This window comes from Falco rusticolus, chromosome 10 (assembly GCF_015220075.1).
Source record: "Falco rusticolus isolate bFalRus1 chromosome 10, bFalRus1.pri, whole genome shotgun sequence".
In the NCBI taxonomy this organism is placed as follows: Eukaryota; Metazoa; Chordata; class Aves; order Falconiformes; family Falconidae; genus Falco; species Falco rusticolus.
In genome coordinates, this window is record NC_051196.1 from 291284 (window position 1) to 314471 (window position 23188).

A 23188-nucleotide genomic window follows, 5' to 3' on the forward strand; every position below is an offset into this window, starting at 1 on the left:
TTCCCAAACCCAAATAACAGTTTTTGTGACTTTAGCCTTTTAACTACAGGATATACTTAAATGTGCCTGAATACATAATTAACAAATCGCAGCAGTTATTTAAAACTGGTCAAACGGCCCCTGTGATACAAGAGTAAATCTGACAAAAGAAACAAGCACATTCTGGTTTCATGCACTTCTGAAAGTACTCATTATTCATACTACTATCACCTGAATTGGTGTTAGTATGCTTGCATTGCTTGAAAGATTTTTCAAGCAGAAAAGCATATTTCTGCTCAATGTCTACAGTTTTAATGTTAATACCATTGTGTGTTCCCAATTCATCTTCAGTGACTTACTAGCATGGTATCCTGTAGGTATTGAATCTGCTTTCTGCTCTGGTGAATAAGAGGGTTTGCACCTTGAAACAGACAAGTGATATGCTGGCTTCCTGCCAGGTTCAAATGTGAACATTTTTATGTCATTCATTTAAGGATAGCCTACTTTACTAAGTGACTAAAATCTTATGCCCCAGAGACTTCAGCAAAAAACATTTTGGAAAGCCACTATTACATTCCACATTTATTTCAAAGACACTTTCTTCCCTGAGCAAAGTAAATTACATCAAGACCAGTCTCAACAATCATCTTCAGCTACAAACCCGACACCATGCCTCAAGGGTACTATGCCAAGTATAAGCATTTAACTTTCTTTCGTGCATTTAAAAAGGCTATGCTTGCACTACTTCCTCAGAAAGCAACGGTGTCATTCAGGTACTATAATTTAGGCTCCAGAATAAGCACCTGTATAGATAAAGGCACAGACACCTAGAAACAGGACACGCACACTCAGTTTTATCTTTGTACTAGAGTGCTATTTCCACCCAGGGCTACTCCATCATGGGCCCAAATGCAAAGCCTGCAAAATTAAGCATCACTGCTTCCAGTTCAGTGCCCCACTACCTCTAACTGCAGTCTCTTCATGTTAGGGGCATGCTTAAATTATTAAAATGTGCTAAGTATAACAGCCTCATTAAACCCTCCTTCCCCCTAGCTAACCACATAGCAGCACAAAAAGCGAACAGTGAATGAAGAAGGTGGTAACAGTCCACTTTGTTTCCTCATGTCTCCTCTATATGGGTTCCTATACTGCACTCATCAACACGGATACACAGCCTTAAGTAGTGAACTAAAAAAATACAACAGCTTGCCTTCTCATCCTCTTCCCAGTGAGGGAACATGCACAGAGCAATGTTTTGCCTAGACAGATAAGCAGACATGCACACACAAGTTGTTACAGATCTATGTCAGAGAAGGTGTGACAAAAAAAGCACATGCTGATGATGAGCTCTGCAATTATACTGGGAAGATTTTGCACCACTTGCCTGCAGTCATGAGCACTCTACAAAACAATCCAAAGCAGCAAACCTCCCATGGACGCATACATCTCGAGGCTCTGCTTGATATAAAGCAGCTGTACCTCACTCCACACAGCCTTGTACTGAGTTACCTTAGCAAGAGCTGACATTAATCAACAGGTCTGCAAGGTGGTAAGCAAAGTTCAGTGGAAACACCATTTTGGATACTGCATCAGCATAGCATTTCTAATTCTAGCTCCAGGGCCAGCCTGGTATCAGCTAGCTCTGAAATTTTCATTCCCTACAGTGCAGAAATGCTCTTCAATACCTTACACTGAGACCATTCTGGAGAGGACTTGAATATGATCTGATGTTACACGGAAGCAGGTGGCAGGTATGCTGTATTTGTCACTTAAAACATCCCATTGCTACAGGTATAAAAGGTCTGACAGTATCTCCTATTCTGAGGATGAAAAGACAGCAAGTTATTTTACCACCTCATCTATGCAACACAGATGGGAGCTATTAAAAACCATGGTTTTCTCAGGCCTCGATTAATTTCTTCCTTTTCAGGTGCTCCGGATATTGTAACATTACAATGCAGGTCACCGCAAAGGCACCAAACTATCTTCTATACTCATATATATGTTATATAGTTGTCCCACTGTTCTGTTTCCATATTGAAATGCTGCTGTGTATATAACATATTTTGAAATACTGGTAGTCAATTGCCTTCCATAGTGCATTCTTTATGAAGTATGTTACAGCAGGTGTCAATGGGAAGCAAGATTTCATCCACAGTTGTATTCCTGCAATGCTATCCAGAATACTTCATTGGCATCAACAGGAGATGCCAAACGCCTCATACCAACTCTCTTCCCGCACTGAGGTATACGCTTCACTTTGATATAAAAAAGTTAAACCTGCACTGAATAATCTTGTAAATCTCATTCTTAGCTTCTAAGGACCAATACAGACTTTCAAACTTATCCCACCTCTGCCTTTCCTCCACAGCAGCCAGACTGTACTGGAAGATTTTTCTCCTTTCACCCCTCAATTCCCAGTGACAACTGCGTGCAATCCACTCTCTTGGTCCTTTTTCCTGAAGATAGCCTTAATTATGCTGGGAAGATCATAAGCAGAATGGGCAAGAAAGAGCTACGTTTTATGCATGGCCCAAGTAGAAGCACTGTTATCTGTTTCAGGTATGCTGAGCAGGGACACAAAAGAGATCAAGGAAAATAAAAAGTCCGCTTTGGGGGATAATTATATTATTAGTCCATCCTTTCACTTCTACAGGTTCTTGAAATGGTTCTTACAACTGAAAAGACTGAATCCACACATGATCCAATAGAAGCAGCACTTCCGTAGCATGCAGGAAAAACCTCAATACAAAGGAAGCTTCACCTAAGAGCATTTTCCCTTATGGAAAATAGCACAGACTCCTTCAAGTCCTGCAAAGGACATTCAGACCTGCCGGTACCAGTGAGCACACAGGGTGCTAAAACGGGCATTTTCAGAGACCCCTGCACAAAATGTGACAGAAGAAAAATTACCTATTCTGAAAAGCTTCTGTATTTACCTTTGCCTCCACAAAAGCCATACAACATTGTGTGTCTTCAGGAGAGTGCCATCCCTCTTCCCAAAAGCCTGCAAAATTGGTCAGGATGAAACTTCTACCTACTTCAGCAGGAATGTTGCCTGTACAAGGAAGCTGGGACTCAGCCTTTGCAGTCTAAACACCTCCAGTCCTATTTCTGGGCTCAGAAGAGACCTTTTTAATATACACATAGGAAGACAAAGGCATTCAAACTGCTAAAGACTTGCAAAGTAGCAACTTTGGACTGTCATTTGAAGGTCAGCCTCCAACACACAGTATTTATCTGCTATTGTCAAACACTGCTGGAGCAGAAAGGAGTTTTAATAGAATAGTTGTGGTTAATCAAATCTGGAACATTAATGGGTTTTTCATAACACTGTGGTACTGCATCTATGAAAAGCAATGAAAAAATGGTTCTATTTAAAAGTGGTAATAGCTGTAGTCTTTGAACATATGCTTAATGAACAAATCTGTTAAGAAAAAAGGCCTGCGTGTATTGGAGTGGGGTAGTATGTTTGTTCTCACTTAAAGCGTGCCATGATGGCAATCATCAACAGCAAATGGCCCTCTATTGTTGGACTGAATAACATTCCATTCACCATTTACTTTCAGGTGAATTGCTTTCCTTCTTTTTAAATAACACACTCGTTTAGCTAAACAGCTGAGTTGAAAATAAAGCAATGCAAGATGTCATGTTATTAAGGGACACCTGATAAGCGTTCATGCTCTTTGGTAGGTGCAAAGAACCACAGTGTAGTTATATGCAGGCAGCTTGCTACCACAGCATGAGGTGCAGCACGCGTAAGCCAAATAGACTACAGTGAAGAGGCATTCAGATCCCTGGTGAGAAACAGTCTAACCACCCCGTGCTAGCACATAGCCTAGTGGTGGGGCGCAGTTTCAGGGATGAAGTCACATATGGTGCAACACAAAACCTGAACAGAATAGACTATGTAAAGCTCAGATGACAACCAGAAAGCTACAATGGCAAAGCACATGACAACAAACTCAATCTACTGGGTTTCCACTTCCATGAGCAGGTAGATGGATCCAATAAGCTGGTAGATATTTTTGTGAAATTTAAAGGCCAATTCCTTATGCTGGGAAGTAAGTATTGACAATATCCAGTCAAGCCCCAGCTGCCAGGCTATTTTTAAAGGAAGCTTGACAGATGTTGCTAAAATGCACCCCAAAAAAGTCAAACTTGTCAATACTTACTCCACTCATCTTTTGTCCTCCCAAAAGCTCTTCTCATGGAGTACCAGAATCTTCCCTTTTTCCACTAAATCTGGGAGTTTAAGCTCCTCAGTTCCACACTGAATGCTCCTAAGGAAGCTTCGTCAATACAGACTCCCCTTCCTGGTCTTTCCTTCAATAACATGCTTGAATATGGCTCTTCTGTGCAACTGAGCCAGATATCAATTGGAAGGTGCATTTTGTGGTGAAAGAGCCATAACTCCTGGGTTGCATTCAACCAGATTTCCTACTGCAACACACTGCAGCTGGAAATCTAACAACTAGATGAGACCATGCCATGATCACTTCTGCTTTGACAACTCTTCTCAGGCAGCAGGGTTGGGAGACAGCTCCTCACTGCTTTTGGACAGTTGAGCATGACTCAATGCTGGCTCTCCATCAGCTTTGCTGACTTTTCAGTCCTTGCAGTCCCTCCTCTTTTCAAGAACTTTTCCCTGTGAACATGCAGAGCAAATCTAGATTAACAAAGATCAGAGACCATGAGTAGGTGGAAAGAGATAAGAAGATGCACAAAGATAAAGCAAGTGTCAGGTTCTTAAGACTTGCTTTCTGAGAAAGAGCTCTGATACAATGAAGAGAATATTACATTGTTAAAACCTCTTATTTCTTGTGGATGGTATTCCTCTCCCATTCTCTTCTAAATGCTTTGCTTCTTGAAATATTTTTCTTACTGAGGTTTCTGGTATTTTCCCATGGTGACAGATATGTCACCAGCATGCATAAGTAAAGTATGAAACCTCAATCTGCAGACTGGTAAGGCAGAGGTCTAGAAAGCATGATTTGCAAAGGCAGTACAAGTTTAAGATACTGTGACAACAGACTTCTAAAGGGCGGTTTGCTTCAGCTAAAATAAAGTTTGCAAGACTGTTGAAGACACATGTCAGCAAGGTTTTGTTCTCAAAAATAACTAGCATTTTTACCAGGCTGATTTTCAGCATATTTTAGCATGCAGTAATATGAATAATTTGTCCATTAATCAACCACCAAATCCACCAACCCAACGAGTGACCATGAGGCATGCATAACATTTGGTAGGTAACTATGCGCCAAATTGAAATCACTGTACCGTTCTGGATCCCACATCCCTGAAACAGGCCCTTTGGTATTTCTGACCTCTAAAATGTCTGTTCTATGGCCTTAAATCACATCCTACAAAACCACTCTCATATGCTAACATGAAAGATGAGATTAAGCTAGACAACAGACTAGCAGCAACAAGCAGAGAAAGGAGAAGATAAAATAAAGATCATAAAAGTGCAGGTATGTTTAAGACTAATGGAAATTACAGTATCTGATGAGAGAAGAGATGAAAGACAGAAAATAAATACAAGGCCATAGAAGAGAAGCCCACAGGAGGAGTAGGAGTGTAAAAGCCTGGCAGAAGGACTGCGCAGAGACTAAAAACAGCATCTGGCAGCAGCTCAAATCAAACAAGGCAGCATATGCAAGAAGTGCAGTACATTGAAAACTTCCTTCCTCTTGGGGATTAAGTAACCTCAGAGTTAGGGTAGAGAGTCTTCCCTCCATCTCCTCTGGAATATCTTGCTTTAAACTCCGAAGCAGGAAAAAATCCAGTCAAACTTTTCTGTGATTGTAATTTCCCATTTCCCACTGTGAGCTCTTAATGGAAATTTTCAAAGGCAAAGTTGCAGAAACTAAACACTGTTTGTGATCCATTTTTCTATCAGGGAACATGCTGGTGGGTACCTACAGAGGTACCAGATGCCAGATTTTCAAAATTACCAATCCAACCAGGTAGGACTGGACTGTTTCACTTCTACTGAAACAACTTCAATAATTTTTCAGTAGATGGGCCTAACTTCCATTTTCAAAGGTGGCTTAAAGATATGGAGTCTATTTCATACTGAAAGACAATGAGACAATACAGACAATACCACACAGTTGCTTTTGAAACTGAGACTGGCATGCTTTTCATAATGCTACCTACCATATGCTTTTGCTTCCTTTAATTGTGTCTACAGATACAGCACACAAATGCGTGTCTACTTGTCACTCACAACTAAAGCATAGCTGCAGCTGTGAGAACATCAAATACTACAAACTGGGCAGTCTGAGGACAGCCCAGCATTCCAAATCTTAAACTCCAGCAACGATTATGATATTTGCATCTGCACAAAACCTGAGAAAGTCCCACATGGGAAAGTATCACCACACTAATGGATTCTATTGTGTTTTACATGGGAACCTGAAAGGCAACCAAAGGATTCCAGGATTCCAACTTCCACTAGAACTTCAGCAGAAAAGAAGTAACTAGTTTCCTTAAATGCCTCACAAAATCCCAGTCTGAATAACAGATCTTTGGCATTAATGATTAATTAAATAAATAATCTTTGGTATTAAACAAAAATATATCCTTGATACGGCTATGCTAGGCTAAGGGAGCTGGCAGACGAACAAACATACACCTGGGGGCAGCATCAACAGGTTTAAGCTTCTCTAAGTTACAAATGGTGGTTTACCAGAGTTACACCCCTTACTTGGTAGGAGCAAAAACCATTTTATGCACAGGATAGGAGAAGGAAGTCCATCAAGTCAACACACTTGCCATCTGTCCAGCTTGAGAAAGGATGAAGTACAAGAAGAATTAAAAGAAAAAAATGCTTAAGAACTTGTCCAGCCCTTCATAAAGGCATGCCACACCCAAAAAAAAATATCTTCCAAACATATTCCAAGTCATTCCTTTTTCTTTAGGGTCCTGACAAAGTCAAAATTTTGCTATAAGCATTTACCCATGCTACCCATATAGCATATAAGATGGCAAATACATGTTACTCACATATCTAATCCATTGGTAAACGCTAAACTTCCCAGTCACAATCACATTTCTTTTGATTCTCCTCGTTGTTGCAATTTAAATTTTCACCACTTTTATCTAGTGTGCTGTGAATACCACTTCTTCATGATTTGTAATGGAACAGGGAAAAAAAACAACCTTCCAAGAAAATGGGTAGGTTATTTCATGCCAGAGTGGCTTTTTCTGTGGTGCTATTTGCATTCCACATGCAAACATACGGTTAGCCAAACTCTGCTCATGTTACTATACAAACATTTCGTAAGCACAAATCTCTTTCTGAATCAAGCATTTGTTAGAAATGCCGACTACTGTTTATAAAAACTACAGTGAAATCTTGGAATATCCATGTAATGAAAGCTTAACATTAAATGAACGGTTTCTCAACTTATATTTGTCAAACCATTAAATAAAGAAAACAAGCTCTTCTTCCACGATGTTCACAGAGATTCTTTCCACTGAGTGTATATTGCTCTATTTTATTTCTCAAACAGAAGCAGTATAAACCACACAGAGCCGACTAAGGCTTCCTTATTCACTGCTTTTCTTTTCTTTTTGTATGTAATCTTCACGAAGTCATCAGGATTATTTGTGCAACACCACCAAATGAAACAGGGATTACAAACTGGCTCACAAGAAACATTTACTCTCTCACGTACTGCAGATAGCCAATACCTTTTTTAAAGTTCCTTGGAGGCAAACTGTCTTATATAATCCTGAAAGAAACTACTAAAGCAGTAAGGACTGCAGAACTAAAACTGGCACATGATAATTTACCAAACAGATACCTGTCAAAAAGAAGAGACTGATTTTTAATTTAACTCTGTTGAAATCACGGTCCTTGTGGATGCAGACCTGTAGACATAGTGCACCTTAGCACTGCAAAATGCCTCATTTTCATCCTCTCTCCGATTCTTTGATGCTGCTCAGAGAGGGACTGAGATTTTAATCAGTTTAATTTTCTACAGTGTTTTGTGTACACACTGCAGAAGAAACTTGCTTTAACATAGATTTAACTGAAAGACTTCAACTTCAAACTGTCAACCCAAGTACACACTCCTTCAAAAACAGCATTTTCATTTTGCTCATCCCCACAGACTCATGCGACCTCTTTTATCTGTATCATGTTATCCACCCGCACCACAGCAGCTCATGGCCTATTGTCACACAGCTACAACAAAACTTTTCAAGTCTCCAGGAACACCATACAGTTCTAGTTCACCACATTTTCTGCTTCATGCTCTGTCTCAGATGCAAGCATCTACAAAACCTAACACGAGGCAGTTCTGTGAAAAAATAGCCTTCTGGTTACCTAAAAGGACAGTTTTTCAATGTAGTCCATCATTTTATGGTTTCACCATCCCTCTTCACTGACTGGCACAAACACATCCTAAGTTTCCCAAGGTATTTTTCAGAATTTGAAAGTTAACACTAGTTTAACATTTGCCCTCCAACCTACCATAACCAAGCAATGCATTAAATGTTTCTCACTAGCTCACGTGCCCTGCAATGAAAATGACAATATTTTCTTTGCATGTGTCTTACTGACTACTCAACTTGGGCACTAAAACACCGGAAACCCTCAACCACAATCTACACAGCATTTTCTGCAATACTGAAGTTTAGCATGTTTGTGACAGCTGAACAGAATGATACCCTTTTCTTAGCCAAATTTGAAACAAAGACCAGACTACAGTCCTATGACAATGCCTGGACAATGTCTTCTACTTCAAACATCTACTGGAGCACCTCCCATCAACTTCAAAGACATAGATTTGCATTTCATGCACTATTTCCTGAGCCTTCACTCAAATTAGTATCACTGATAATTTCTAATTGTCTTTGCCTCTTGTGTCCATTCAGCCACCTCAGAATAAGGCCTTTCCAGGGTACCTTTTCAGCAAGCATACCTGCCAGAGACAGCCTATACACACACAGTTTCTTCCACAGTACTTTATGGATGTTTCCATGCTGACATTATTACATTAACACAAATGTAAGTGCACGACATTCAAGCTCACACTCAGCTGGAAAGATTTAACACAGGGGTTTTTTGGAACTATTCCACTTTATGTCACATGATAAATTATGTGTGATCTTTTCTTTCTTCCCTCCCACATCAGGTTTTCCCAGGCTAAGCTTTTCTGCAAGGCAGAACTACCCACATCTCATTCTGCAACAAAAACAAAACTGCTGGAAAAACTTACCCTTTGTATTGCTCACATATAAAGAGTAAGTCAGTATCACCGCTGAATTTAAGATGTTTTTAATGAACAACCTGTAGGCTATGAGCATGAACATATGATATTTTGGCCAAGCAGAATTCAATGGAGATGAGGAGAAGCAAATAAAGAAGGGAACGCTTCTCTTAGGGCAGTTTCAAAGCCTAAGTAAAAACACAATGGGAAGAAGTGTAGCCCCATATATAAACCACAAGGAACAAAAAACCAGGAGGGGGAAGGTGGGAGCATTACTGTACCAGAATGACTCACACATTTATTTCCCTCCAAAGCAGCCATATTGGTGGGCAGGAAATAGGAAAGGAAACATGAAAGACCTCTGCATATATTCAGTATCTGGAAGAACCATACATGGAGGATTTAAAGCACACAAATGTAATCTATTTTTTTTAACTACCCAGTTAAAAATAGGATGTATGTGTGGTTTCTGTGTTGGTGGATGGAGCAGATTCACTGATGGTTTAGCTCCATCCTTTTAACTACATTTTACTACAAATTTCAGTGCAGTGATAAATTTGATAAACTCTGCTAAGTGATTTCTGAATTCATTGTTTTATATAACAAGCAGAACTGCATTTACATCTTGCTTTAAAATTAATATAGTCTATGACTATAAAGATCAAGTAAGCTATATGTTTTTATTAAGTTTGTTTTCTGATCCATTTTCTTAAGTCAAAGCTTAAAAACAGAAAAGATGTCTTGCTGGCAAGTCCCAAGGGGAGTCATCCTTCTCTTACAGAGCAGGTACAATTCAAAACAAGTAACAAGCACCATGAAAAGACTGTGGATAGTTCCAAGCCCACCATCAGCACCCCCACTGCTCCTCTGAAACTTCTGCTCACAGCATAATCGCTAGCTGTGTGCAACAGCTCCTGAGAAGCAGGCTTCACTGCACCCATTCCACTCCAGCAGCATGTCCACGAGGTGCAGAACTAAGAAGTAACCGTATTTCCCAAGTGATTGCCACTGGAAAAAAGGAAATCGTACCTCTTCACTCACTACTGAAGGACAAATTATATCCCCAAACTACATCAAATGGTCTAACAAAATATGCTATACATCTCTATATAGTTCTCCTTATGCTACCTTGACACAAAGGGCTCCAGTATCTGAATGAGTTACCCCAGTACACAGAGTTATTATTTCTGTTAAGTGGAAGTGTAATGGACTCTGCATGCTCTCAAGTCCAATGCGAACAGAAGACAAGATTGATGAGATTCAAGCAAGAAGTGCTCAGTGCTTTTACAATAGCAGAGTAAGAAGGTGTACATGTAGTTACAGGGGTTCAGCTGACACAAGGTAACTTGATCACACACGTATCTTAATTTTTAACATAAAGCTGTTCGCAATGACAGTAGCCCCAAATGCTGTTCTTTGGCCTTTCTTAGTGCCTGCCATCCACCAATACCCAAATGCTGATATAGAAGTGTTTTCTTTACACACACTGCTGTGCAAGGAACTTGGTATTGTGACATTTCCAGGGAGGCCAAGTAAGAATTAATGCTGAACCTGCAGGCACAAGGCCTGTACCTCTAGGTCCTTGGAGCTTCTAGAGTTACCTCTTAAGCTACATGCAACCGTTTTAGTCTGCCTTCAGTACAGGTGCCTTGCCAGACTTCACACTTAATCCCTCTCTCTACACTGCCTCTAAATTCAAGCATTCCTCCTCTTCTTCCTCTTTCTTCCACCAAGTAACTTAGGGACAAACATAATTTTAAACTGTTGAAGGAAATATTCCCGTCTATGGCCTAACACACCTCATCTTTCTGTCCCTCCAACAGCATGTGAATGATCAGAAGAAAACACCACTAAAGCAAGGACAGTTTGGAATCACTCCTATCTCTGAAAATGCATACAGCCTTATTCTCAATTACCTTACATCTTGCAGTTATCATCAATGCAAAACTGATGTGAAAACAATATTCAGCTTTGGTAGCGTTTTACACCTACTTTAGTCTGATGTAGAAGAAACATGCTGCAATGTGCCCATGACTACTAGGAAAACCTTGAAGTCAGAGTACTTTTAGGGGAAGTCAGTCACCTTAAACAATACAGGCAATACAACTGCATGACCTTCCTTTTAAACCTCCCGTGTGTCCTTTGTTATGCTGACAGTGAACACTAGTCATAGGAGCACTTACTCATGTGTGTAAGTGCCAGCAAAATCAGGCTCTGAGTTAAGAGATTTCAGCACTTCATTTTGCTCGCTATGAAGCTCTAAAGGATGTGTCACAGAGGACTGATAAGCAATTGCAGAACTTCTGGTAGCAAGTACTCAGCAGCACATTCAGACTACTTCATGGAAGCAAGAGTGACTTTATCTTGTGCTCTGCATAAGCAAAACTCTGTGGTTTTAAGCTACCAGGTTAATTTTTGCTGAAAACACTGGCAAAGCCTAGACACAAGCAGAAATTGTGCACACAATTACCTGGATGCACACCCTAGCACTGACAGAGTGGCAAAGCAGGTCAGTGGGCAGGAACATCATCACAAAACCCAAACCAGTAAAACTGTTTATTGCTACTGTTTACTTTTTCACTGTTCTGGGAAGGATGTAGAATATATTCCAAAGAACACATTCAGGCAATCTGTAGCAACATTATGTTGTGAGATGTTCCCTCATTCCATCTATGACCCCAAATGAGACAAGATTACTTGCCCAAGAAGGGACTGCACAGAGCCATACATTCTCCTTCTGTCCTTATACTCCCTTTTCTCCATGTCAAGAATGGATGACCCTGAAGACAGGGCCAAGTCTCCTGGGGCACAGGAACAGAAACATGTTATTAAAATAAAGTCTGCACAGAAATGTTTTCTGTCTTGGAATCTGAAAACAAAGTTTAATTAACCACCTGAGTGGAAAGCAAAGTGTAGCTTATATAACGCAGACTATCTGTGGACTCTCACCCCCGTCATTCTGCACAGCCCCTTGTAACCGCTAGTCCACGTAACAGCAATTTTTGCTGGTAAAATTAAAGTAACTGGGATGAGGGATCTAGATGCCAGCTTTCACAGAGATCAAGAAAGAAGAGACAGGTTTTTAAAACAGAGGAAATAGAAACAAATCCAAATGACACAAGCTACTACATAGTTCTGTAAAGGAAATACGGCTTTGTTGCTTCTTGAACTCCTAGAAATCAGTTTGTCATTAGATAGAGAGTTATTCAGTGCTACAAAGAGAGATTCTTGTATGAATGAGATAAGCCAGTGAAAAGCATAATAAATTTGGAAAAAATTTAGCTCTGGGAATAACAGAGGTCTGTCCATTGAATACCTGATTATCTACTTGTCAGGCCACAGAACTGTAATTTGGTGGTTTGGGATTCTGTCTTTGGTTTCCAGCATCCCCATTTTTGGAGATTCAGCTCAAAAGACTGTCTCCCATTCTGTGTTTGCAGAGTTCTTAGCTCAGTGTGTCCTTAATATTTCTTGGGGAATTTAAATGACACTGCAAACACTTAAGGTTAGCTTCATGTTGCAGTTAAGATGACCTAACATTACACTGCTGCAGAAGAAGAGGGGTTTGTTCCCTCCTGTTCACTCTCCTCTTATTGCATCATATCCATCCATCTCACCTAACTATGCAGCAACGAGGCTGCTGCTTCAGCTTGCAGAACTGATGGAAAACTAATTAATTTGGGGGGTGGATTAGTCATCATTGGGGGAGTGAAAAGGGGACCATCTTCAGTGGAAGCTCAGTGCTAGATTAAATGCCACGTTGAACTGCACTCTGCTTACAGTGACTTACAGAATTTCCCTGGGTGTTCAGCTCAGTAGTATCTGCATGTATGTTTTACAAACTATGGCTAAGCAAGTATCAAACTATGCAATTCAACTCCTCTGTTACAGCATACTAATCTTTGTGAAAACCTCACACCCATTTTGTCAAAAAAAGAAAGATCAAATCTTAATCAGGGTAGATAAATACAAAACTTTCCAACAACATTCCCACTGGAAAAAACAGAAGGGTTTTTCCAGCCATTAAAAAAAATTAAAAGGTAAACTCAGAGAATTACATATGACACGCACAGCTGTCCTAGTGGACATTTACAGCAATTATTTGAAATTCTCATGTCACTCGCAACAGAGATTATCAGCTGGTAGTTATAAAAACTTAATGTATATTAAAAACTGTGACCAATATTGTTTTCTGTGCATAGAGATAAACATCCTGCTCAAGGATCTGAACTCCTATTTAAAAGCAAAACCAAACATTAAGAATTAAAAAAGCACTCAGTATGGTTCTGAGACACGTATGTGGCTGCATTGCATATTCCCTGCCTACACTGACAGTGTGGGAGCTCTGTTAGTCATCTAATGCGCATATTTGCTTGGCACAACGCCTTTACTTTCTTATGCAGGCAAGAAAGATGATCGCCTGTTTATTGTATTCTTACATCTTCATTGCATGCTCTTCAGTCAGTATGACCAGGCTTTCCCAATTCAAACTACAAGCTGTTAGAGGACAGACCAGTTCAAAGTGAAGCCCAAGGACTGGAGGTTGTTAAGCACATCTGTAGACAAGGGTGACTTTTAGCTTTATGCTACTTAAACACTTTTTTTTGGTGGGCCCTAACAAAATGTTTGTTTTACAAATAAAGGCATTTCATTGAATCGAAGTCTAATCTAGTTTTGCTTTCAGCTCTGGCACTGATCCTTTTATTATCTTCAAGGGCATCAGAAGGTCTCAGTTGGATTGCTTTAACTGTCCTCTCCTCCAGAATGGAGGCAAGCTGGAAACCTGAATTTAGTTTTCAAGTGTAGCTGTCATAATACCTCTTTACCCAGACTACAGCAGGATCACTTAGATCCCATCCTTCTGGCATCCCAATTTCATTTAAACCATACAAAACACATAAAAGAAAAGTGTGTCTTTTTAGTGTAATGTTGACTGTGAAACAGTATACAGAGGAACAGAGGGAGATAGAATTTCCAGGTGCCTCAGTGTTGTCAGACCTTGAAGGAGCGACATTTCCCTTCCCAATGGCCCTGGATGCTTACTTCATGTTACAACCTGCTTTGTTTGAATTAGCAAAGCACCAATTCAATTGCTTTCTGACACAAGGGAAGAAGTGTTTTGAGGGGAAGTAGCTCACGCTGCTTCTAAGGTATCTCAGCAGTGAATCCACGTAACACCACCTACTGTATTTATGTCAAGAAATCATCTCACACTGCCCCACTCCACTGTGGAAACTGGCAATGCCAGTCTTCACAGGCAGCCTGGGACTGCCTTGCAGGACCTCCCCTACCCCCTTCCTTACTTTAAGGACCTTTGGCAATACAGGCTGCCATGTCTCTGCTCTTTTTCCCCCAGATGTGCAAAAGTTTGGATTCCTGAGGAGTGCAGCACTTTGCTGTAATGTCTGCTCACTGCGCTCAGTGTGTTAGTATCTAGCTGGAAGGAACAGCTTTTGACAAGCAGGAGTTCCAAACAGGTAAGATCTGGTCTGATCTAGTGGAGTTCTGTCTTTAAATTCTATCATGGTAAGACAGAAGAAATATGTGTGAAGCACTCACAATAATCAACCATTTCAAGTTAATTAGCAATTAATTTTGTGAACAACTAAAGTCTAGCAAAGATACATCTTGAGAGATTCTGGTCACAGTTACCCTGATGCAAAATCTAGATTAACTCCTAGAAAGAACATGAATCTCCATGACAGTTACTTCAGATTTACAACCAGCTACTCTGAATTTGTGCACTTGTTTTCACAGCCATGTGGGAGATCTGTCTCAACACAAATCAGCTCTGCTCTCCTGTAGATTCGCAAGGTACACAGAGTTACATTTCTGTAAAAATCCAGCCTCAGTGAAATGGGGAAATTAAAAATTATATGCTCCGATGAAACCTAAGCCTCCCACATAACAAGCAAAAACCCTGCTACAGAGCCAGTCACTACAAGTGGTCACAATATCCTCCCCAGCTCCCAGTCTTTAGGCAGTAAGGGTAATTCCCTCTCACTGGATTTCACAAAACAGAACAGCAATCATCAAAATTACTATTCTTCTGCCTAGGACTCTTAAGAGTATTAAGAATGCTAGATCCACAGAGTGCACAGTATTGAGTAGTCCTACAACCCTACCAAAATCCACGTAAGTCTTTCATGACCATCTTTCTAAGAGGGTAAAGAGGGAGTAAACACCTTCTGGCCGTTAGCACTGACCCATGTGATATGCACTGCAGCTGTGTCAAAGAAATTTTATATGAAAAAGGAGTTACCGTCCTGTCACGCAACCCTTCACCCTTCTACCAGCTCTACTTAGCTCTGCCTCTCCATCTCTGCACAGCCAGCACTTCCCCATTCTTTTACTCCTTAAGCTAACCACTGGGTTAAAATGAACCCACATGAATCTCAGTTCAAGTAGTGCAGCACTGCTCACGAAATTCTAACTTGATTCAGGTAAGGAAGTGTTTGCATGCTTCTGGGTGAGCCAGAGTACAGGTTATAAACTAACAAAGACCAGAAACAGATCACAGGCAACATACAAATGCAAGTGCTGTAAATTCTGAAGCCAACATATGTTCAGAGAGCTTGACAAATCGTTTGTGGAAACATCAGAGAGAAATACTTGGAGCCACTTTTGCTAGATGGTTTAAGTTCACATTAAGGACTTGCATCAAACTTATTGATGTGGGGACTCTTTTTAAGCAAACTATAAGACCTCTCCATACCAGCCTAACTTTAAAAGAATTGGACACATTGCTACCTGCCTTCCACTGACAGTTACGTTCACAGTGCAGGTCATAACTGCCTCACCAAGTTTTATCCTTTGCGGGAACTGGCTATCTGAAGAAGCCCAGAATCCGCTTGCTCTTCCTTTGTGTCATGCCATCAAGTGGGGTTGATAGGGTTACTCAGGATGATCAGGCCAACTCAGAACACAGACTACATGCATTCATAAGAATGTTTCAGAGCGGTATTTCATTTTGGAATATTATTTTTGCTCTCATGTGCAACATAACTCTGAAGACTATTTTACCATTAGATATTCATGTGGATTCACGATCTCTCTGCATCTGAGTCTCTATCAAAACAGCCTGATCAGCTTATGAGCAAGCATCATGCTAGCAAAGCATATGGCATGGGTAAAGGCAGCCAAAATTTTCAGGGTTCCCAGCACTCATACAGTTTCAAACAGTGTCAGTCAAGTACACTCACAAGCCAGTCAACCCACAGTAGAATACACAGAAGAATAGATGTCATCCCTAGATAAGTTTTTTCTCTTCAGTAGTATTCTAAAATTTCAAAAAAATTAAGCTATTTTCATGGTTAAAGCTAGATTGGGTGTATGTGTGTGTATTTTGAATCTATAAAAATGCCTGAAAAGGGATAGTTGTTTGAGAGTGAAGCATTTTAAAGGACTGGGAGGCGGGGGGTGGGGGTGGGTGGTGTTACAAGAAGGATTAGTTCTCACTTAAGTATTTAAACGAACTGGCTGGAAAGTATTTAGTAACAAATAATTTGAAAACAAAATGGTAATTTTTAAGGTGGCACACCCTGAAAGGTAGTATACAACAGCTAAATAAATGTGGATCTTTATAAAAGATGACAGTTTATCTAAGTAATTCTACACAAAAGAATTTCTTCTGCATAGGCCAGTTTGGTTCTTACAATTAGACCTCCATAAAACTATTAAACTTTTATGAATTTGTCTACAGATACAAGTTATGTCACAATATAGTAGGATGAGTATTTTAAGAATAGCTATTCCCAAATGAATATTCCGTACATATAATTGTTTAGAAGGTTATTGCACAGTGATTTTATATGGATAGCCTGTAAGTAGTACACAATATTGTAGCATCCCACAATAAAAACAATTCAACGTTTTTCTGAGTTGAAGGAAATCAATCTAGCTTCCAGATGTACCAAGAACTAAGTAAATTCCACAGCAACCTATAATGCTTATCTCAACCTCCATAAAATTACTGGCCCGAAATAAGCTAGAATTACACATAAATCTCAGGTGCCTCTTCTGAACTTAGCTGAGCTCACTAACGGGTGACATAGGAATTAAACTGGTTACTGAAGGCTGGGCATGAATATCCTGCTTAATTTCTAGAAGACTAACTGGACACAAAGCAATGTATCTTTGCACTGTTTCTCCAGGATCTCCCCAGATGACTCATCCTCCTGCCTAAAAAACAGCATGAAAGTAAACCAAAATCTCTACATTATCAGAATCAAAACTGCTTTGTACAGTAGCAAGAGAGAGACTAAAACCCAAACTGGATGCCAATCTGCAACCTGCGATTACATTTCCAGGAAGCTAACCCACCAAGGAGTATACTGCACCCTAGAGAGTCCTTAATGAATAGCCTCACATTTGCAATAGGCTAGTTGAGGTTATGCCAGCATTTATATTATAAATCCCTAATTATATGTTATCACAACAATCCTAAATCTTACTGCAACATGATATATAGGGATCCAGTCCAGAAAGACAGAATCTGGGAGGGAGGTGGGGAGAAAAACATAGTACTAGAGTAGACTGGATTTCACATTTTAATTTGAAAATAGAAAAAAAAAAAAAAAAAAAAAAAAAAAAGAGAAGCTTGGAATAATTTCAAGTTCCAAGACCAGAGAGCATTTTCGCAAGTATTTAAGGCTGAATCCTCGAGGTGGTAAATGCCCTTGACTCAAATCTCAGTGGGGCATTATGGCTGGTTAGCATCCCCTTAAATAATCAGGGACCCCTTGTCTAAGCACTCGATTATATCAATGGGCATTAAAGCGTGTAGCTGCTTATGGGGTCTGGATCATAGTCCATCTGTACTTGCTCTGTTATTTGGGGTTTAGAGAGCTTGATCCTGCTTCCATCACAGGGCTGATGATGTCTACAGTCCAGGGTCAGGAAGATAAGCACTATGAACTACCAAACCTGATGAAACATACAGTATATACTAAGAGCTTTATGTGCAGAATATACTTTGCATTAGATGGAGCATTACTCTCCCTTTGATGTTTACATGTGTATTTCACAGTATCTTGGCATTGTTTCTTTAATTAGAAAATACTTAGTATCAAATTTGCGGTCCCTATAGCTTCCAACCCCATCAGCCAGAGCAGACTACATGCCTCTAACTCCTAATTCTTGGAAATCGATTGCAGTAGTGGGGAGGGGGAAGCAGCATTAGTGTTAAGAGCAGACAGAGGCATTTCATGACGATCCAAGTCTGCAGTAAGTGATCTCAGTATTAAAGTAAGGCCAGTAAGTGGTTTCAGTACCAAACAGAGGCCTATCTGCCAACTGCTTCCATCCTTCATCCTCCTGAGGTCCATGCACTGGTGCCCCTAAATGTCCTGTGATACCCCATGTTGTATCCTTCAGTAGTTGTTACCTTCACAGAGGTGCACATGTGCCCAAGAATAGCTTTCGGAGTGCCTCAGCCCTTGGCTACACCAGGTCTGTCCCACTTGTGAACCCCAGCAAACAGGCAGCAGGGCATGGGAGAATCCCCCTTTTATCCTGCCCCCTGCATTCTGGCTGTGTCCTCAGGTGAAAGTAAAATAGTATCAAGGCCCCCGGGGCCATGCCACAACTTCGCTGCTTGGGTTTTGCCAACTCAGCTTTGATTACTACCGCTTCAAAGCATCTACCCATGGCAAAAACAGTAGGTTTCTTCCGAAGTCCAGGGCTGCAGCTCAAAATGCAGTGGCAGTCTGTTACGACTTTTCTTAGAGGAAGCTAACTCATAGAACTCAGGTTCTATGTGGGGACTCAGGAGCTCCCCACCCTGTCCAATATAAGACTTCCCACTGTTAAGACAGCAATGTCTTAATTTTACCTTAATTGTATTAAGTATTTGGACACTACAAGCTACAAATGGGCCACATACACAAGTACATTAAATACAACCACCCTCAAAACACACCCATTTGAAATCTTAGTCATTCACAACATTAAGACCCCATAAGTCAACAATCAAGACACTCATCCTGACTAGCAATTACTAATCAGAAATCACACTGTAACTCAGAACTGTGTCTTTCACACACTGTCATCTTCCCTGCATAAACCACGGTGAGCCTGGCCTCCTTCCATTATTCCTCCCTTTCTACAAACAGGTTGAGTTTACTAGCATGGTACGTTGATCTTAAGAACGACTCAATCAGAAAACAGACAATGCTCTAGAAAGAGAGCAGTTTTCTGGTTTCCATCATTGTACCAAATGGCATCTTCCTGCCTGCTGAACGGCCACCTTCTCAGGTCAAATTGCCCCATTGACCTTGGGGTGCTACACGTTGCTGAAAGGAGCTGAACTGGTTATCTCAAAAGGATGAATACAGCACCTCAAACCACCAGTGTATCGCTGCTGTATCCGTTTAGCCTATTGCTGCCACAGCCTTAAAAATTAATGAGTTCTCTAGGGAGTATAGAGGCATAATGCTCAAAGCAAAAGAAGCTTCTGCCAATACTGTTTTCTTCTCCCTAGACACCACTTAAAGTCAAAACAGAACAGCAGCTTTGGTCCCCCAGCGGAGCAGCAGGATCCTTTCAGACAGAAAAAAAATACCTATGGCTGTGTGGACAGCTTGCAAGCCATCACCATGTAGTTTGATCTTGTTCCCTCCACCATCCAGATGATTTCTGCCATCAAGTTCAACACAAAGAGAAATTAAGCTTCATTTTGGGGTAACTTCTGAAGTTATCTTGGTCCAAGTTTTGCGAAGATGCTAAACCTTGCTTAGAAATGACCCGCATACAACTAAAGGGGGTGTTTAGTTTCTCCAGCTCTACCACTGACTTGATTTCACACTTTTCTTTTCCTGTGCATCAGTTAACACCCACAGATGCGATACAGCATATACACAGAAACACAGGTCAGCAAAATAATTTATGTAAGGCCCCTTCTTTAATGAACTCTCTCACACAAAGGGGAACATCAGCAGGTGGGGCTCTGCTTCTGCATCATATTCTTCAAATGTGAATGCCTGGCACAGGCAGAGGGAGATAGTGCAGAGGGGGATAAGAACAATCACTCGCATCTTTTCCAGACCTTGCTTTTCATGGCACGACTGCACACAAAAGATGCAAAACAGAAACAGTTTCTTTTGCCTTCCAGTCCATTTGCTTCCCTAAAACCATTCCTCACATTAACCAGTGTCACTGAGAAATAGTCTGTGCAGAGAAAAGTTTAGAAACCCTCAAATAAAGTTGGTTAAGCATTCAGAATAATCATCAATTAACAGCCTCCAAATGATGCAGTAAGGGATTAGTACAGCAGAGGAGCTTTAACATTTACACTGATATAAGGACTGAGACCAGTTCTTGAACAGGAAAAAAATGCTTCTCTAGGACAAAGGACCAATATAATGCAAATCACTATGATTAGCAAGCAAGGCTTTATCTACCTGACATGTTAGCAAAATCTCAGATTTATGTTAATCTCTAGCTCTGGTAATTTAGGAAGCATTAGCTCCTAAAGTCATGCAGCAACCCAAGAAGAAAGTTGGTAATCACAAATAGATAGACGCAATGTTCAGTATCTCAGGAAATGGCCTACAAATGGCTGGCTGGATTAATGTGGCAATTTCGAGGACCAATACTGGTTTCAAGATGGTACCTCCAAATACCCACTGTGTTCTCAGAATCGAAGAGCAAGCTGTCCATAGCAATCAGCTGCAAAAGAAGAACACAGACCAGAAGCAAATGATTCTTTTACGTATCCTGTAGTGGTAGCCATCAGCGCATTTCAGTTCATGACAATGTCCCTTACAAACAAGGGATTCTATAGCTTCTAGGGAAAAGCTGCTTCTTTAGTACTTAGACAACATCAGATAGAAGCTGCTAATCTGAGAGGATGTAGTGGATAAAGAGGGCAGCTTGCACTTCCTTGGTTTGAAGCTTTTGCAGCAGAAGGATACTCAGGTCTTTGTGAAAGAAAGAAATACATAGCTAGAGGTGACACATGGGCTGGAGAGGTGACAGACAGATGGAAAGGATGAGAGCCATGCACAGAACAGCAGAGACTGGTATCAGCTGAAAAAAATGAAGGAGGAAAAGCTTGCTAAACACAGATAGGAGACAATATTCCAAACTGGAATAAATATCCTGTTTCAAAGATAGTAAATCAGCTTAGAGATCTGCTCTCAATTTCTACTTCTGTTCGGTATCAACAACCAAGGAAGTGGGATGCCTTAATAAAGTAAATTCCCAAATGACAGCAGACACTATGCCAGCTAGCTTTGGACTGCCTTCTCTTCTCAGTGTAATCAGCAAACTCACAGACACAGCTTTACAAATCCCAGGACACCAAATAAATGCCAGTAGGCTGTGACAGAACACAGTAAAGCCAGAGACAGTGTCAGCAGGACCTGACTTCTAAGAAAGCTTGCCAAGCAGCTGGGTACACAGGTCTCCTCTATCCAAACACAGGAACCAGCACCGTGCCTGAATCAGTATCTTGCCACTGGCACAATTTGGGGGCTTAAAAAAACCTCTATGTAGCATTAAAGTCATGCCCAGCACTAACACAATGCAACAATTCTCAATTTAATCTAAAACAAATTACTATAATGTAACCTAATCCTGAAGGGTAACAGACTGAAAACTCATGTTCTGAGCTGCACAGAATACACTGCAGATAAAACACTGTGGCTTAATTGCTGGCTCTCTCATTATCTGTCATCACTACAAAACTTTAGAGCACTGATTCCCCATTTGTGAACTGCTGCCCATTGCCAACACACAGAATTGCAGCAAATGGCCAAAACTACATTCAATAGTAAGGTCTGTAGTGTTTCCAATCAGGAGTTTGAGAGGTAAGGGTACCAGAGTGCATAAGAAACTCAAAGGGTTTGCAAAGACAATGTTTTTTCCTAAAAAAAATCATGACATACACTGTTATACACGATGCTTAAAGCTCAAAAGAGATAAAAGTTAAGAAAAAATAGCAGTGCCTGCTTCAGGGAAAAAATAATTAAGAAACTAGAGATTTTATAAAACATATATATCATGGAGAATGTTACACATGCTTGCAGGAATTTACCAGAAAGAACAGAGCACTTAAGGGTCTGAAAACATGGTTTATGCTAAAATACAGCATTTGGGCACTCAACTCCTTCTGTATGTCAGAGCAAGTTAGGCATCATTTAAGTATGGGAGAAGTCTCCCTCTAATTTAAAAGAATCTGTTAACTATTTCAATAACGTGGCCATTCTAAACATGCTCTGAAGGGCAGAAACAATCACCAGCAGAATACAATAGCCGTTACATGCTTTTTAGTCACAGGATTTGTTATAGTAATTCATGAAGCTCCCAGCAGTTTCATAACAAAGTAATCACATAGGCAATTTCACAGAAATGATCGTGTCTGTACCAGTGTTTCAGGTTATGAATGTTTGCAGGCTCTGATTTCCTTGTTTAGAGGAAGACTGAAACAAGCCAGCTACTTAAATGATCCCACCTCTCTGTGTTGCTGTTCTCAAACTTAAGGAGCAAATGCTTTGGTGGCAGTGATCTGTACTGGCAAGGGAGGCTCTGCTCCTAAAGGAGGCAGTTACAGCCAAGCCTCGGGCTGGTAATATGCACTGTTACTGAGACTGAAAATGAGGGAACAGATGCTGTTGGAGTATGAAATGGAAGATGTTCTAGAAACGAAAATAAACAAATTAGCCATACTCAACAAGTCAAGGTACAGGAATGAAGCGCCAAGTCTCTGTTCTTAGGAATAAAAAGAGCTCTGCAGAACCGTCAGAAAAAAAATGTACTGTTGAATAAAATGGATTGCCTTTCCCAGAATCTCTGGATGATGCTAGAAAAAAAAAACATATTAAGTATATTTATCTTACCTGTATTTAAAAAAAAAAAAAACACAATAAAAAAACAACCCCAAAAAGTGAACAAGCAAGTGTAATTCAGTTAACTGCCAGTAAATTTTTAAGTGGTAACATACATCCAAGGGAATGCTTCAAATAACATCCCTGGCAAAACAAGTA

The 23188-nt window shown here is 40.4% G+C and overlaps 1 protein-coding gene across 17 annotated transcripts in view; it reads right to left on the reverse strand.

Annotated features, from left to right (window-relative positions):
- The window catches only part of PTPN5 (protein tyrosine phosphatase non-receptor type 5), a 77011-nt gene that overhangs the window by 45197 nt on the left and 8626 nt on the right, over nucleotides 1–23188 (reverse strand). Inside the window, exon 1 of one of the 17 annotated variants that reach the window (XM_037402395.1) lies at nucleotides 6991–7104. The exons of the other annotated variants lie outside the window; for them this stretch is intronic. The gene's annotated coding sequence lies outside the window, so the exon portion shown is untranslated. Of the gene's footprint in view, nucleotides 1–6990; nucleotides 7105–23188 lie in introns of those variants that run through there. 17 annotated transcript variants of the gene reach the window in all.